Genomic DNA, 16,405 nt, shown 5'->3' on the forward strand with positions numbered 1-16,405 from the left:
TCAAAGGAAACATATATACAACCCTATTGGGTGTCATTTTGTAACTTTCCTTGCAGTTCAACCTTCGACTTGAAAAAACAAACTGATACTGAACAAAGTTAAATAACTTGTCGAACATTACACAGCAAGTCAGAGTAAGAGTTGGGACTAAAATTCAGTCCTTCTAAGTTTAGCTAATGTTCCTTCTATGTCAGGAAGGGAACACTTAGAGATACACTTTAAAAAATGGGTAAGACTGTGAGAAGAGAGAGCGTTCTGGGCTGAAGGAACCCCCAGAGCAGGGCCTCACGTATCGTGCAATCAGTGAAACCAGGCGATTTCTGAAATGTGGCAGGAAAATGAACTTGAGCTTATGAATGAGCAGAACCAACCATTCATTTGCTTTCCACAGGCGGTGCTGCAGAAGAGGAGCAAGACAGGTTAAGGGCGATGAATTATGACCGCTGCTCACGACTCCTGCTGCGTGGTCTTTGTAATTCATTTATTCAAATGCATTTGTTTAATAGCTGCTATATTCTACATACTGTGGGGAATATCAATGTAAAGACATGTTTTCTGACATTCAGAAATGGAAAAAACATAAAAAGTAAAGTTAACACACATTTGATATAGATAGAATCAAGATGCTAACTACAACAGCAACAAAACAGTTTACCAGTAATGTTGATCGCCTTCTTAGAATGTAGCTGGGCTTTGGGGACTGATTGGAATGGGGCAGGCAGCTTAAAAACTGTCCCGTGAAGTTTTACTGCTGGCTTGTTTCTGATCAATTTCCTTGTAGCAAGTAGAGACATTTTAAATTATGCTGTTAACCTTACTGTATGCTTGATATTATGTTTGTCGATTTAAAATTTAGACAGTGCAGCATTTAAACACTTAAAGGCATCATTGAGCACTTCAGTCATGGTGGGTGGAAGAGAGTTCCCATCTTACTCTTCTTCTCTTTGTTCTATCATTAGGCCTCTTCTCTACACTCACTTCAACCATGATGGACAGCTTTGAAAGGGAAATATTCAAAGAGGATTTGTTCAAGGGGAGACAGGCAGCCCCCCTAAGTCATATACAAACCGTGGCACAACACAGGACTTTCTTTAGCATAGCTGAGAGGTCTTCCTGCTGCTTTTCTTTCCCTCCCGAGCCTGGAGAAGATTTGTTAGACCTACCTTCTCTGGAAACCATAGACTAGACTAATTAGGTAAAGGTTATGGGAAATGAAGTTCAGGTGTCAATTAGGCAGACTTGAATAAGCAAAGTCTTGATTGTATTGGACAAAAAAGAAAATTGTGTCTGGTACTGTTTCCCAGTTGACAATTAAAATTATTCACATTTTCCACTATATCTTCCAAACACCCTCTATTTTTAACAAGAGGAATTTTTCTTTTTCTATTTTTAACAGGCTTTTCTACTATAATAGACCCTACTTCATAATTACTGAGTTTGTGCTACTATCTATTCATGTATTGGTTTTAGATAAACATAGACATACAGTAATTATCTTTTTTTAGGTAAATGACTAATAGTTCCATTTATGTTTTCTGATATATGAGAAATGTTGATTTTCTCTGATGCAAATCCTAGGTTTGCATGTGAATTGACCACATGCCGTATCCTTTTGTACATACGTAATACTGAAGTGTCCTCATTAGATGATCTTTTCTCTGTCTGGGATTAATATAACATAGTGATTTGAATCCTGGCTCTGCCTCTTGTTAGCTGTGACCTTAGGCCAGTTACTTAACATCCACGTGCCTCAATTTCTCCAATTAAAAATGGGGATGATATGTGCAACTATGACATCCAACTATCTACTGGGGCTTTGGGGAAAAAAATGAGGAGGATTGGCAATAGATGTTAGCTGAGAGCTGGTCTTCCTCAGCAAAAAGAGGAGGATTAGCATGGATGTTAGCTCAGGGCTGATCTTCCTCACAAAAAAAAAAAAAAATGGGGATGATAGTAATAACAATTTCTCATAAATTTTTATAGGAATTAAGTGAGTTAACATTATAAAACATCTAAACAGTGCCAGACACATAAGTGCCATATGCATGTTTGTTAAATAAATAAAATACTTTTCCCTATTTTACATGTATATGCAAATACCTTTCTAACTCCAAATTTCTTTTCAACTAATAGACTATTTACCTTCTTTTCCTTCTCTTCTTCTTCCCACTATTCTCATATTAGGCTTTAGAGGAGAATAAAATAAGAAATTACCTGGAAAGATTGGCCTGTGTGTGCCACCTTTTCAAACCTGAAAATACAGATCGTATCAGCATACTTTGGAAGTATGTAACAGAAAATTCAGTTCAATCCCACTAGTTTAAATTGGCTCACAAAGTAACATAGAAAGGCAGGATGGGTTTCAGGGCTGGCTTAACACCATGAGTACAACTCCTTTTCTTTGCAGTTTCCTTGGTTTTGTTCCTTCTAGAGTGATGGGATTTCCTTAGGCTGATTTGCCTCTTGGTGGTAAAATGCCTTTTAGAGGTTCTAGGCTCCATATAATGGAGAAGATGCAAGTATTCTATTTTGCTTCTAAAAGCTAAGAAGCTTCTTATCAGAAACATCCAGAAAACCCTCCTTCATGACTCATTGGTCCTTATTAGGTTACAAGCTAATTCCTGAACCAATTTTTGAGGCTAGGGGACTACCACAAACTAATTGGATTAGCTGAACCAATCTCTAGCATGGGGAATGGGATTACTTTTAGATAAGTAAGGCCCAACTCTGGTGCCGGGGTCCATCAAATTTCTTTTAAAAACATTGGTAATTGGGGCCAGCCCTGTGGCTTGGTGGTTAGGTGCGCACACTCTGCTGCTGGCGGCCTGGATTCAGATCCCTGGCGAGCACGGACACACCGCTTGTCAGGCCATGCTGTGGCGGCATCCCATATAAAGAGGAGGAAGATGGGCACAGATGTTAGCTCAGGGCTGGTCTTCCTCAGCAAAAGAGGAGGATTGGCATGGATGTTAGCTCAGGGCTGTCCTTCCTCAGACACACACAAACACAATAAATAAATAAATAAATAAATTTAAAAACATTGGTGATGGTGCGAGGAGTAGATGCCTAAGCAAGAGTGGGATTGTGTTAGAAAAGAGGAAGGAGGAATAGATACCGTGTAGACAACCATGGTGTCTACTACACAGGTTATGTTCTCTAGAGGAGGAGATTAGAAATGCATCAGTGTCAGTAACAGATGTTGAAACGAGGAAACAGTTGTGGCTAGTGCATCTTCAAATTCCATCAAGTGGTCTTTTAACTTATACACATCTTTTTTGGGATTTGGTTATTAAGAACCAGGCATAATCAAGACAACATAATTAACCTTGTCTGTCCATGGTGCTGACTTTGGCATCAGAGCTACACAAATCTAACTGTAGTTTCTGGGTTTATTTTTTCAAAAAATTTAATCACAGTTTTGAGTGTTTTTATTTTAAAATAATTTTAAACTTGTAGAAAATTTGCAAGAATAGTACAATGAACTTTTTTTCTCTGAACCATTTGAAAGCAAGTTACTGACATAATGCCCATTACGCTCCAATACTTAATGTGTAATTGCAAAAGCAAGGACATGCTCCCACCTAAATACCATATAATCATCAAAATCAGGAAATTAACATTGCTACATTACTTCTAGATGGTTGCCTACCCCCTCATGTTTTGGCAGTTGTCCCAATAATATGCTTTATAGCAAAAAGATCCAGTCAAGGACCACATGTTGCATTTAATTGTCATTTCTTTTTAATCTCCTTCAATCTTGAATCTCAGTCATCCTTGACTTTCATGACCTTTACAGGCCAATTATTTGGTAGAATACTCCTCAATTTGGGTAGGTCTGATGTTTCCTTAGATTCAGATTATGTTATGTGGCAGGAATATCACAGAAACACAGAAGCGATGGTGTGTTCTTTTTATTGCATCCTATCAGGTGGTCTATGATTTTAATTTGTTCCATCATTGGTGATATTCAGTTTGAATCTTTGATTGAGGTGGTCTCTATAAGGTTTGTCCATTCAAAAGTTACTTGATTCTCTTTATAATTAATAAGTATTTGGGGAGAGTTTCTATGCAGAGGGTAGATTAGACTTCAGGGCTAGCTTAATGCCATAATTATCTTTTTCTTTTTGCAATTTCTTTGGTTCTTTTAATATGTAAATATCTTATTCTTTGTCAAACTTTCACCCATTAATTTTAGTATCCATTGATATATTTTGGCTGAATTAATGGTATTATTATGATAATGGTTGCTAAATATTTGATTTTTCTGATTTAAGCATTCCTTCTATATTTACTAGTTTCCATTATAGTATAAGATTCTCTTCTCCCTATTTATTTATTTATTTTTATTTATATGGATTCACAAACTCCTATTTCATAAAATGGGCTGTAATTTGTTATTATTTATTTTGATGCTCGCACTGTTCTTGATTTGGTCAGTGGAAGTTCCTTTATATTGGCTTCTGTGTCAGTTTGACGTGTCCTTTTCATTCACTGAGTACTTTATTACTTTCTGGCTCAAAAAGATGTTCCAGACTCATCTTGTACTTTCCCAACTCCAGCCCCAGAATCAGACATTTCTCTAATGGGTGCTGCTTCTTTTAATGGAGAATGGTTTTAGAAACCAAGATTTGATTGCTAGATGTGCTCATTGTTATTGGGGTATCACTGTTCCTGGGATCTTTCAGTAGTCAGAGTAGAGAAAATATTTAAGTACAAACCAATATTTTGTTTCTCAATTCAGCATACCGCAAATCTAATTTTAGCTTTGTTAGAAGGATAATTCTCTTAATCATGTAGAGGATATTGGAATAACACACAAAATGCTTCCATGAAATGTCCAACTATTATTTTCATTTTTTTTTTTTTGTGGTGAGGAAGATTAGTCCTGAGCTAACATCTGTTGCCAATACTCTTCTTTTTGCTGAGGAAGATTGGCCCTGGGCTAACATCTGTGCCCATCTTCCTCTACTTTATATGGGATGCCACCACAACATGGCTTGATAAGCTGTGCATAGGTCCGCCCCTGGGATTCGAACCTGTGAACCCTGGGCTGTTGAAGCGGAGCGTACAAACTTAACCACTACACCACTGGGCCAGCCCCAACTACTATTATTTTCTAATGGCTGCTATAACAAATTACCAGAAACTTGGTGGTTTAAATAATGCAAATGTATTCTCTTACAGTTATGGAATCCAGAAGTACAAATCACTGGGCTAAGTCAAGATGTCGGCAGGGCTGATTCCTTCTGGAGGCTGTGGGGGGAGAATCTGTTTCCCTTTTCTAGAGGCCACCTGTATTCTTTGGCTCGTGGCCCATTCCTCCGTCTTCAAAGCTCATGCCTCTAATCTCTGCTTCCCTCTTTCAGTCTCTGCGTCTGGCTTGCTCTCTTTCTGCTCTGACTCCTCCTGCTTCACTCTTATTAGGACCCTTGTTGGCCTACCCAGATAATCGCCTCATCTCAAAATTCTTAATTTAATCACACCCACAAAGTTCCTTTTACCACGTAGGGTGGCATATTCACAAGTTCCAGGAATTAGGACATGAACGTCTTTGGAACCACTACCACACCAACACTCAGCTAATCAGTTTCAACTTTCTAACTACTTGTGTATAATAAATTTCACTTTTGAATTGCATTAATCAGGACACTTTCATTTGCAAGTGTTATTAAAAAAAACTCAATTTGGCTTAGACAAAAAAAGGGGCTTTATTGGTTCCCCTAAATGAAAGTCGCAGGGCTATGTTCCATAGACCCTGTTGTATCCAAGGGGTCAAAGATGTTGACAGGAATTTTTCTCTCCATCTTGCAGCTCTGCTTTCTTTTGTGTTTATTCTCAGCCCGGCTCTCATCTTCTGTGGGCAGGATGGCCTCTAGTAGCTCCTGGATTTATTCTTCCATTTTGGAACCCCAGGACATAGACAGATTTTTCCCCCTATAGTGTCAATAAAATCTAGTTAGTGAGTTTCATTGATCCAATTTTAATGGGACTCTGTAAATCAAAATGTTACCTGCTCTTACTGAAACTGCAACCATTTTGTATATTTTTAGTTTATTTACCACTTGATATATTATTAGCTTATTTGTTTATTTAAGGTTTGTCTCAACTTCTCCTCTTTTGCTCTATCCCCCTCCTTCTTTTTTCCTTCCCTTCTTTTTCAATATTCTCCTAATTTCAAAAAGAATCAGATAGTATACCTGTATAATTTTTGTTGTTTTTTAAGTTTCTCTTTTAACATTTTTTACTTGTTTTTGGAGATAAAAATAATTTAGCAATAAAATATGATTGTAAGGTTTATTGCAGTTGATAATTTAATTATTTAATAATGACTTATTAATTAACTAATTTGTTAATTATTAAATTTAATAAATTAGTTTTTGTTAAAATTATTTTTATAAAAATGCATTTAAGTAAATTGTTTAAAAAGTCCATTTCTTATCGTGTGTTAGTGAACCCTGAGGTAAGAAAAAAATGCATGGTTGCTAAAGATATTTAGAAATAAAAATATATGAAAAATATGTTTATATTAAAGAGGTTAAAAGCATCATATGCTGTTAGCAGTTTCTGTGGTGTTGATTTCTTTGGTTTTTGTGTTGCTGTTTTCTTTTGTTTCTATAATTGAAATATTTATGATGTGTAAATAGATTTGGGCCACCTGCTGATTTGAATAAATTAGATATAGTATCTTTACTTCTAGCTCTTTTTCAGGATTTTCTAGTATCAAATATCCTATTTTTTAAAAAAATAATTTTATTTATTTATTCCCCCCCCAAAGCCCCAGTAGATAGTTGTATGTCACAGCTGCACATCCTTCTAGTTGCTGTATGTGGGACGCGGCCTCAGCATGGCCGGAGAAGCGGTGCGTCGGTGTGCGCCCAGGATCCGAACCCAGCCAGCAGCGGAGTGTGTGCACTTAACTGCTAAGCCACGGGGCTGGCCCCTCAAATATCCTATTTATTTTCAGGAATAAGCACATGTCAAATTCAAACAAACCCAAGCTTATGTGAGTAATAAAACACACATTTTTAAAACTCAACTTTTCATAAAGTAAGCTTTCTTAACCTCTTCTAATATTCTTTTTTTTTTTAATTTCAAAATCTGTATTGAACTTTTAATTTAATTTAACCACACCTTTTAAGTGTTTTAATGCTTCTTTAATCAGAATCTTTACTCCTTTGAGGGAGAGGGAAAGAGAAATGGACACATAGATGGAGCTTAATCAATACCTTTAGACTGATTGATATGCATATTATAAAGCTGAAGTCTGTTACTTAACAATGCCTCTTTAATTGAAGATCCATAACAAGAACTTGCCTTTTTCCTATTGTGGATATCCAATTGTTATTTGACAGACTGTGACTGTCATACTTGATGCATTGTAGTCTACAGATGCTATTATATTTTGCCTAATAAAAATAACACTTTTCTTTTGGTTTAGTGTAGAATCATTATATTGAAATAGTGGGACACAGAGGGAGTGTGCAATCACGAGGCAGCTTAATTTTCATCTCCCATTATTCTATACTACTTTTTCTGTGGGGCCAATTCTCCTCTTGCTCCATGGATAAACTTAAAGCTGGTTTCATAACTTTTCAGGTTACTTTTTGGTCCTGCGGACAATCTCAGGTCATTCAAATATTTATTTGCATGAAATAGAATTTTTAAGTTCATTGAAGTTAAAGATTCTCCCCTTCTTTAGATTGGCCACCAGCTGTGGAAAGAGGGGCCTAGTTAGCGTCTTTATTTCTCCACAGAGTGCTTCTCCTCCTTCCCCACTCTTGAGGTTGCCTCTCACTCTTTTTCTAGAGTTGAAAGAGGTGTGGGGAAGGCAGATATATTTATGGACACTACTTGTCTGGCACTGATTTGTGTTGGTTTCCTCTGGCCATGGCAGATGTGTAAAGTCAACTTTTACTGGCAAAAGTGTTCTGTGTGCCCTTTGGAGAGCACTGCACCTTCCCTCCTCCATCATTGGAGATACTGCACCTACCTTTCCCTGATGCTGAGGAATACATTTTCTGGCTGACTGTGTATAGCTCCTCCTTTAATTCTTACGAATTTAGAGGGTTTACTCCCTGCTGGATTATCTCATGTAGGAAAGCAATCTTCTTGAGCAGGACAACACCCAGGCCAATTGTCTCTTGTGTCAGGTACACATCGACTACAATGGAACAATCTCTCTTGATTCAGTCTTCAGAGAGATAGGCCAGCCATGGTCAGCCACCAGGCCAGGCAGATTTATCAGGCGTGAGTCTGATGTCAGGCAGGTGTGATCTCCAAATTCCAGAGCAAATATCTCAAGCTTTCTGACTACGCCATCAATGCCCCTCTCCACAGGCTTCAGGGTGGTGTTAGTGCATGCATAGTGGGCCACAGCAACCTCCTTCCTCCTCCTAATCTCTTCTAATCTTTGCCTTCCCTTTTCTCTTCAATCTCATTTTTTTTTTTGGCTGGAGGTGACAGATTGGCTAAGGGGTCTGTGTGACCCCACATGATCCTGGGATGGGGGAGCAAAACAGTTTCTCAGATGCCTTATTTGCATATCCAAATCCTGCTTAGGATTTGATCCTGCTTTAACCTCCCTTTGGAATGTAGGACTGGTGCCATCTATTCTCCAAATCTGAGTTATCGAGTGCTATTTAAATCCTGTCACATTCAAAGAATCACTTACTAGTTACGAACATGATCCACTGCATTTTCCTGTTCAGGGGCCAGTTATTTGACAGCTGAAATGTGATGTGGGAAAATCTAAGTTATGATCGGGTTTTTTCTGCCTATTTGACTACTGAGTATTAAATTTTGTTTGTTTGTTTGTTTTGTTTTGTTTTGCTGAGGAAGATCAGCCCTGAGCTAACATCTGTTGCCAAGCCTCCTATTTTTGCTGAGGAAGATTGGCCCTGAGCTAACATCTGTGCCCATCTTCTTCCCTTTTATATGTGGGATGCCGCCACAGCCTGGCTTGGTAAGTGGTGAGTAGGTCCGCACTCGGGATCTGAACCCATGAACCCCGGGGCTGCTGAAGCGGAATGCGGGAACTTAACTCACCACCAGGCTGGCCCCCTGACTATTAAATTTTTGTTGCTCCAGTTCCTTCATTCATAATATTCCTACTTATCTCCTGGTGAGATTACAACAATTATAGTAGTGTAAAGTGCCTGGAACTAATGTGGGGGAATCTAGTAGTTATCTGACATACATCCCATCATTTTTCTGCCAGGCAGCTATTATACAAGTGCTAACAAGTGATAATAATCTGTATCTTGTCAATGGAGAAATTGAGGCTAAAATGAATACTATTTTGGAATAACAGTGTATTAAACTTGGAATTTGGTTCCTAGAGCACTTACTTTCCAAAGTAGCTACAAAAGATCTGTAGGAGAAGAGAAAGAATAGCTTCATCCTCGAGTAAATATTTTTTACATCAAGTAGTCTGCTCGAATTTTAAGGCATTTGCAAAATAAGTGCTTGATCAAGTTCATTCTGCTCAACAATTAGCCTTATTGGTACTGTGGTTTCATTCATCAACAGTTTGTAAATAACAACAAAAACAGCTTGTTTAAAAAATCTTAAAATGCACAATTGTTAGCAATATTTATTAATGGACTACTAGGAAGCTGCAAAGAAAAATTGTCATTTTAACCATTACTTGAGTGAAAGGGGCAAATAGAATTATCGATGTACACTTGACTCCAAGATCAAGATAATCGCTTTTAAAAAAAAATATCTAGGTTAATATGTTGTGAAATTTGTACATTATTATTTCTAGAATTTGTCATTTTGTATCAAACATTTACATCTGTATACCTTTTAAGTGAGCCATTGTAACTGTAGAAATTTTTCCTTAAAAAAATAGTCAGATAAGTATGATGTGTGTGTGTGAGTTATTGCATTATTTTTTTAGTATAAAAAACCAGAAGGCTAAATGTCCATGGCTAGAGATTGAATAATAACCAGAATTTATGATATGATAAATATATATAATACAATATTATACAACCACTAAAAAGTGATGTATATCTTTATTTATTCACACTTAAATTGCTTCTCAATATATTGTTAATTGGGGAAATGTCTACAATGGATGTGGATAATATTATTCCATTATTGTAAAAAATAATATGAATATTTTTATACATACCTAGAAAATTCTGGAAGCATATGCACTTAAATTTTTGTAGTGGTTGCTTCTGAGTGGTGGAGTTCATCTACATATATATTTCTTTAATTGGGACTGAGCATTATGCTAGGAACTGGGGATACAGTGTAGAAAAAGAGGAAATTGTTGCTCTCAGAGTTTATATTCTAGATACTAAACCGAATAAAAGTAAACTAATTAAAATTATTACAGACTGAGGCAGAGAGTATTTTATACAGGCAATAGCTGTATCTTATAAATTTTGATATGTTGTATTTTAATTATTTCACAATATTTTATTATTTCTCTTTTGATGTATTCAGAACTGTGAGATATTGAGAACTGTGCTATTTAGTTTCCAAGTATTTGGGGATTTCCACATATCTTTCTGTTATTGAATTCAAATTGAATTTCACTGTGGTCATAGAATATACTTTCTATAACTTGATTCACAGCTTTTTAAAATGATAAGTAGTAGATGGGAATTAATCCTATTGATTCAGCCTATTTTCTTCTTAAAACCTTCCCTAACTCTTCTGGCCTTCTTGCCAGCTTGCTTTCTTCTCTTAAATCATCAACAAATGTTTATTCTTTTCCCAGTGTTCATTCACCCAAGTAAATGGCTATATGTCCCTTTGGGGAAAGGCCTGGGAAAATCATCACCAGTATATAATGCAGGGTCTTCTTCCTAGGGGCCTGGCCATCTTTTCAGCCAATGGGTTCCAATTCTGATCCTGAAAATCAGCTCAGGTCTGGAAAATGAGCAAAAGATTGTAAATTTTTATTGGAGCAATCACCTTCAATGTGATGTGCTGTTCCTCCATTCTTGCTCCCCTCTCCCTAACATTAGAGACGTTAACAACACCTTGGTTGGCTGGCTGTCTATTTTGCTTTTTGGTTCACCATTCTCTATTTCCCCCCCACCCCAATGCCCCAGTAGATAGTTTGTATGTCATAGCTGCACATCCTTCTAGTTGCTGCATGTGGGACGTGGCCTCAGCATGGCCGGAGAAGAGGTGCGTCGGTGCGCGCTCGGATCCGAACCCGGGCCACCAGCAGCAGAGCGTGCGCACTTAACCGCTAAGCCACGGGGCTGGCCCTCAACCATTCTCTATTAACTGTCTCAACTCCTTGCAGGTCCAGTGGCCTTGGCTACCCCTCTGACCTTGCTGGTCCTCGTAGTAATTGTAGCCTTGTGGGTCCAGCAGTTGAGCATCACACCACCTGATCTCAATTACTTCAGGATCCCATCATCTCCTCAGATAAAACTAGCCCAGTTCCGTGAAGGTCTTTCCTGCCACCATACCTGGTCTGCGAGGAGAGCTGCCACTGAACTTTTCAGTGGTGCGGGCGCCCCTCTCACCAGCACATTCCTGATGGCCTTGGTGAACAGTGTGGACTCTGGGCCCTCCCATGGAACATAATCCTCTGGTAGTTCTTCTGCCCTCACATATTATTCCACTTCTCCCAGTGTCTCTATTCCTTTCTCTATTTTCTGCTAGGACAAATCAGGCATTTCCGCTTTGTTGACAGTGGCTGTCATTTTTTCCAGCCCTCTAAGAGTCATCCCAGCAGTGAATTGGCCTGGAGCCATTGCTAAGGTGCTAAATCCTGTGTCCCAAGAAAATGCCCCCATATCACTGAATTATTGCTTTTCCAGTCTTATAGTCTTCCTTCACTTGATCAAATACCTTCAAAACCCTGTGCTAGGAGTTCTCCCTTAGCTCCTGCTGGCAAATGCTGACTAATTCTTGCAACTCTTTAGGTATATCATCTCTTTCCTCTCTTATCTGATCCATTATGTATCCCATCCGGTTCTGCTGGGTTTTACCTCTGGTAGTTATCAGCCTGGTAGATCAAATAGGAAGTTCCTGAGAGGAGCACATAATGCTTTGTGAGGGAGAGGCCTCTGCAGCATGTTCTAGCAAGGCAGAAGTGATAGCTCTTATTAGGGAAGTGTGGACCACTTGTGTAAATCTGTAGGTCTCAGGGGTTGCAGAGTCAACATCCTCAGGGGCATCCATTCGGGATGTTTAAGGGCCTTAGGTTTTCCTACCAGGAAGCTGACTTTTACATAACACACCTGCCTTGGCTGAGCATTCCTACATCTCTGGGACTCTAAGACTAACAATTAAGTCTTTAGCTTACCGCTCAGCTATGTCTGTCTGCCCTTCTTCTATTTGAGATAAGGACATCCTGTGGGTTATTAGAGAGGACATAGTGCTTTCACATTTAACCCTTAACGGCTTGTTAACATCCCTTAGTCTCTCATTATCCTTCTGCAGTGTGTCAAAACAACTTGGCAATGACTAGGATCATTTTTCAAATGCCTATCATTGCACATGGCATAGCATTCTCCTCCACCGGGACATTTCCCCAGGTTTCTACAGTTGAAATTTTAACATTTGTGCTGCCACCTTGTGTCAAGGACAATCCGTGCCCACTCTACTAACCAGATGACATCCTATTCAACTGCCAGGTAGCAGGGTAACCAACCCAAATTTTGATCTTACTGCCTTTATCTTGGTTTACTCTTGGTACAGCTGAGCTTAGTTTGAGTCATCCAGGAAACAGACACCGAGATAGGGTTAAATGTAGAAGAAATTCATTAATTAGGGAAATGCCTGGCCTCCAGCATGGCCTCAATAAAACTGTGATGGTTTCAGAGCGCTGCTGGGGCCCTGAGTGAACTGACGCAGTTACACTGCCTGCAGGCAGAGATCTGAGAGGCCCATTCTCATGGCCATCGCGTATGCCAAATGCTAGAAGAAATAAGTTCTGGACATATTTTTATTTTGAAAGCTATACAAGTGATACTAATATATATGTCTAACTTAGATACAATGGTGAATAATGAAATGAAGAAGGTTCAAAGGTAGAAAAAAGTTAATCTTGGGTGACATCGATATTTTAGGGATGGTAAATTAGGAGTCACATGGAAAAAAAGAAGTGGCCAGAAAAGTCAGATCAAAACCAGAATAAAGTGGCCTCCAGCTATTTCTCTTCATCTCCATCACCCCCGGCCTATTCTCAACCATCATCGTCTTTACTTGAACTATTACAGTAGCCTCCTACGTGGCCTGTCCACACTATCCAACCTACCAATGTTTTCTCCTGACTGTAGCCAGGGTGGTCTTTAGTGAACTATTTATATCACGTCCTTCCTCAGTTTTCATCCTTTCTGCTTAGGGTAAAATCTAAAGTCTTAAAAATGGTCTGCATTACCTAGTTTCTACCTACCTTTCCAGCTCACCTTCTGCTATGCTCACCCCTGCTATCTATATTCCAATCACAATAGCTATCCTTTAATTCTTTGATTCACTTCCCTTGTGCCCTGGAGTCTTTATATATGTTGTTGTTTTTGTCTTGAAAGCTTTCTTTTCCTTTTCCATTCCATCCTCCTCCAACACAAAAGCCAAGGAAGGAAAGAGTATCAATAAGACGACAGCAATCAATTTTTTGTCAAAACCAGCTCAAAAGTCCAGTCATTCAAAACTGAGAAATTCCCATTGGGATTATTGATAAAAATGTCACTGGTTAAGTGGGCAATAATTATTTCAATGGCATAGAAGAAGTAGAAGGCACAGGGGAGTGGGCTGAAGGATAAATAAGAGGTCAGAAAGTGGAGACAATTATTATAGACTGTCTTTGAGAAGGTTAACTGAGAAGAGATAGAATGGTGTCTATCTAAGTAGGACATAGGGTCAAGAAAAGTTTGGTTTATTCGTTTGGTATTTGAGAGACTTGGGATAGTCACATATATATATCAGAGGAAAAAATCCAGTAGAAATGGAGATATGAAGAGAAATAAGAATAGGGTATCATTGATTAAGTACAATTCCTGGGAAGTAGGATTGGATAGGATCTAAAATAAAGATGAAGGATTTGCCTTGGGAGAAAGGCACCTACCCTTTCTGTTACCAAATTTGCGAAGAATCAGCCCAGACTTGGATTTTTTTCATGTCTTCTCCCTCTTCTCCCTCTTAACAGGAATCCTGGCATCTGTCTAAGAGCAAAAGGTTTGGTTCAACATACAGGTGGCACAACTTTGGGAAAGTCACTTAATACTCTGAGGCATGATTTTCTCATTTCTCATTACTCTACACATGTTTTAGGGTAATTTTGATGACCACGTGAGTGGTCTTTTGATGTAAAAACTCTTTTGAGAGCTATATAAATAAAGGGCAATATTATGACCATTGTCACTTCAGATGAGGGGGAAACTCTTATTTGCATTTCCTAGATAATTGATTTCCTAGATAATTGATTACTTTTGCCACCTCTCTTGATGAAGGTCTTTCTTCATTCTTAATGGGAGAAACATAGTTAAGAGAGAATAGTTTATAGGTCTCTAGAAAAAAACTACAAGTTTGTAATCTGTGTGTGGTACAGAGCAGTTGGGCAAAATTGGCCTTTATATATCCAATTTTCTCACTAATAACAATTGATAGTGGGAAAAGACAAGTTTACAGATTTTTTAAATAGACTGTATTTTTTGGAGCAAGAGTTCACAGTAAAAGTCATGAGAAGGTGTAGAGATTTTCCATGTATTCCTTGTCCTGACATATGCATAGCCTCTTCCATTATCAACATCCTCTACCAGAGTGGTGCATTTGTTACAATTGATGAACCTATATCAACACATCATTATCACGCAAAGTCCATAGTTTACATTAGGGTTCACTCTTGGTGTTGTACATGCTGTGGGTTTTGGCAAATGTATAATGACATGCATCCACCATTGTAGTATCACACTGAATAGTTTCACTCCTGTAAAAATCCTCTGTGCTCAGGTTTATGCATTTTATATATAACTTGCTGGCACAGTTGTATCCTTCCTAGCTTCATAAGATCTCTGCCAAAGATGTTCTTGAAAACATTCAAGATTTACACTGAACATAGCTTCTTTTGGAGGGCTGCACACCAGTTTTTGCAGGGCCAGCCCCAGCATACAACAAACCCTGAGTCTTGCAGATGGGAGAGGAAAGCCCTTCACCGCCTCATCTCATTGGAATTGTCTCCTCATTTTAAATTTTTGTTTCTGAGTTCCATACTTGCCTAGCACTCCCTCTATTGACAGAATTCATGAATTTCACATTTTCCCTGGGTTTGATTTTTTTCAATGGCCTTGTCCTGTGATTCCTTCTACTTGTCCTAGGGATGTAATGTTTACCCAGCATCTTCATACCAAAAGCAAACTTATAATATGAATTAATACAGTGGTTTTCAGAGTTTTAAAAACAATGTAACTCTTTATTCAAACAAAATGTCAACACATAAAACTGACAAAATCATGAGATAGCTCTGTAAAAGAAGACGTACGGGAGAGGTAGAGACTCACCCACGCACCTCGTCTTCCAGGAAGTTTATAAGATCCTGTTCCAGAGGCTGCAGGATTCCATGGACGATGAAAATTTCTGCACTAGCTTATACTAACATGGTTATTTCATCACATGAATTAATGTATAGTGCTCCTAATTGAGAAATTAACATTTGTCTTATAAAGGGTCTCTTGGAAAGAATACAATGAAACTAATTAGAGAACATTTTAGACAGTGGTAAAAATATTTTAAGGCTGGTGGGCTATACCATTTAGCTTTTTTCAGTGTTTGTAAGATTGCTCTATCCCTTCAAAGAATTTGAGGACCTCCTTTTCTTGTTTAATTTTAAAATCAGATGGAGAAAGGAGATACTATTTCTTACTTCGATATCATAAGCCCTTCGTCTCCCAATAGTTTTTCTCTGATTGTGATTCTCTGCTTTGGTGTAGTAGACAGAGAATTAGATTTAGAGCTTGGAGACATGAGTTTAAGTCTTGGTTCTTCTATATGGTCCACAACTTCTGTCTAAGCTTCAGGGTTTTTTCTAAGTTGGGGAAGATTATGACTACATCCCCTGCTCCCCCAAAATGGGAAAGTCATATCTACAAATGCATGACTTTAGTGAGAGTGACTTAGAACAATGTACAAATAGGACAAGAAGTCTGATTTTCACTGTTAATCACAGAACAACGTTCATGCAAACATACACATACTCACACACATGCACAAATGCACGCACACATATGCATACGCCATCTTTCCAACACATTTTTACCACTGCCTATTCAGAGTGACCAGAGAGGGGTAACTTCAGATTTGATGCATCTCAAGAAGCACAATTTTTAAGGCTCTTTTATATGTGGAAAGAAAACTAGATTAGACATATCTACTTGGCTCATATCATGTTGACCAATTGATATCCAGGGAAGTTAATACCTGGATAGGTGGG

At 38.3% G+C, this 16,405-nt stretch overlaps 1 long non-coding RNA gene across 2 annotated transcripts in view; it reads right to left on the bottom strand.

Moving 5' to 3' along the window:
- Positions 1-2,236: 2,236 nt before the first annotated feature.
- Positions 2,237-16,405, bottom strand: part of LOC131403837 (uncharacterized) — a 32,855-nt gene continuing 18,686 nt past the window's right edge. Inside the window, exons 3-4 of one of the 2 annotated variants that reach the window (XR_009219560.1) lie at positions 14,045-14,137; positions 2,237-2,251 (exon numbers count right to left, since the gene is read on the bottom strand). This is a non-coding gene — a long non-coding RNA (uncharacterized LOC131403837). Of the gene's footprint in view, positions 2,252-13,978; positions 14,138-16,405 lie in introns of those variants that run through there. The other variant, XR_009219559.1, reaches the window with a different exon arrangement.

Source organism: Diceros bicornis, unplaced genomic scaffold, assembly GCF_020826845.1.
Source record: "Diceros bicornis minor isolate mBicDic1 unplaced genomic scaffold, mDicBic1.mat.cur scaffold_92_ctg1, whole genome shotgun sequence".
Lineage (NCBI taxonomy): Eukaryota > Metazoa > Chordata > Mammalia > Perissodactyla > Rhinocerotidae > Diceros > Diceros bicornis.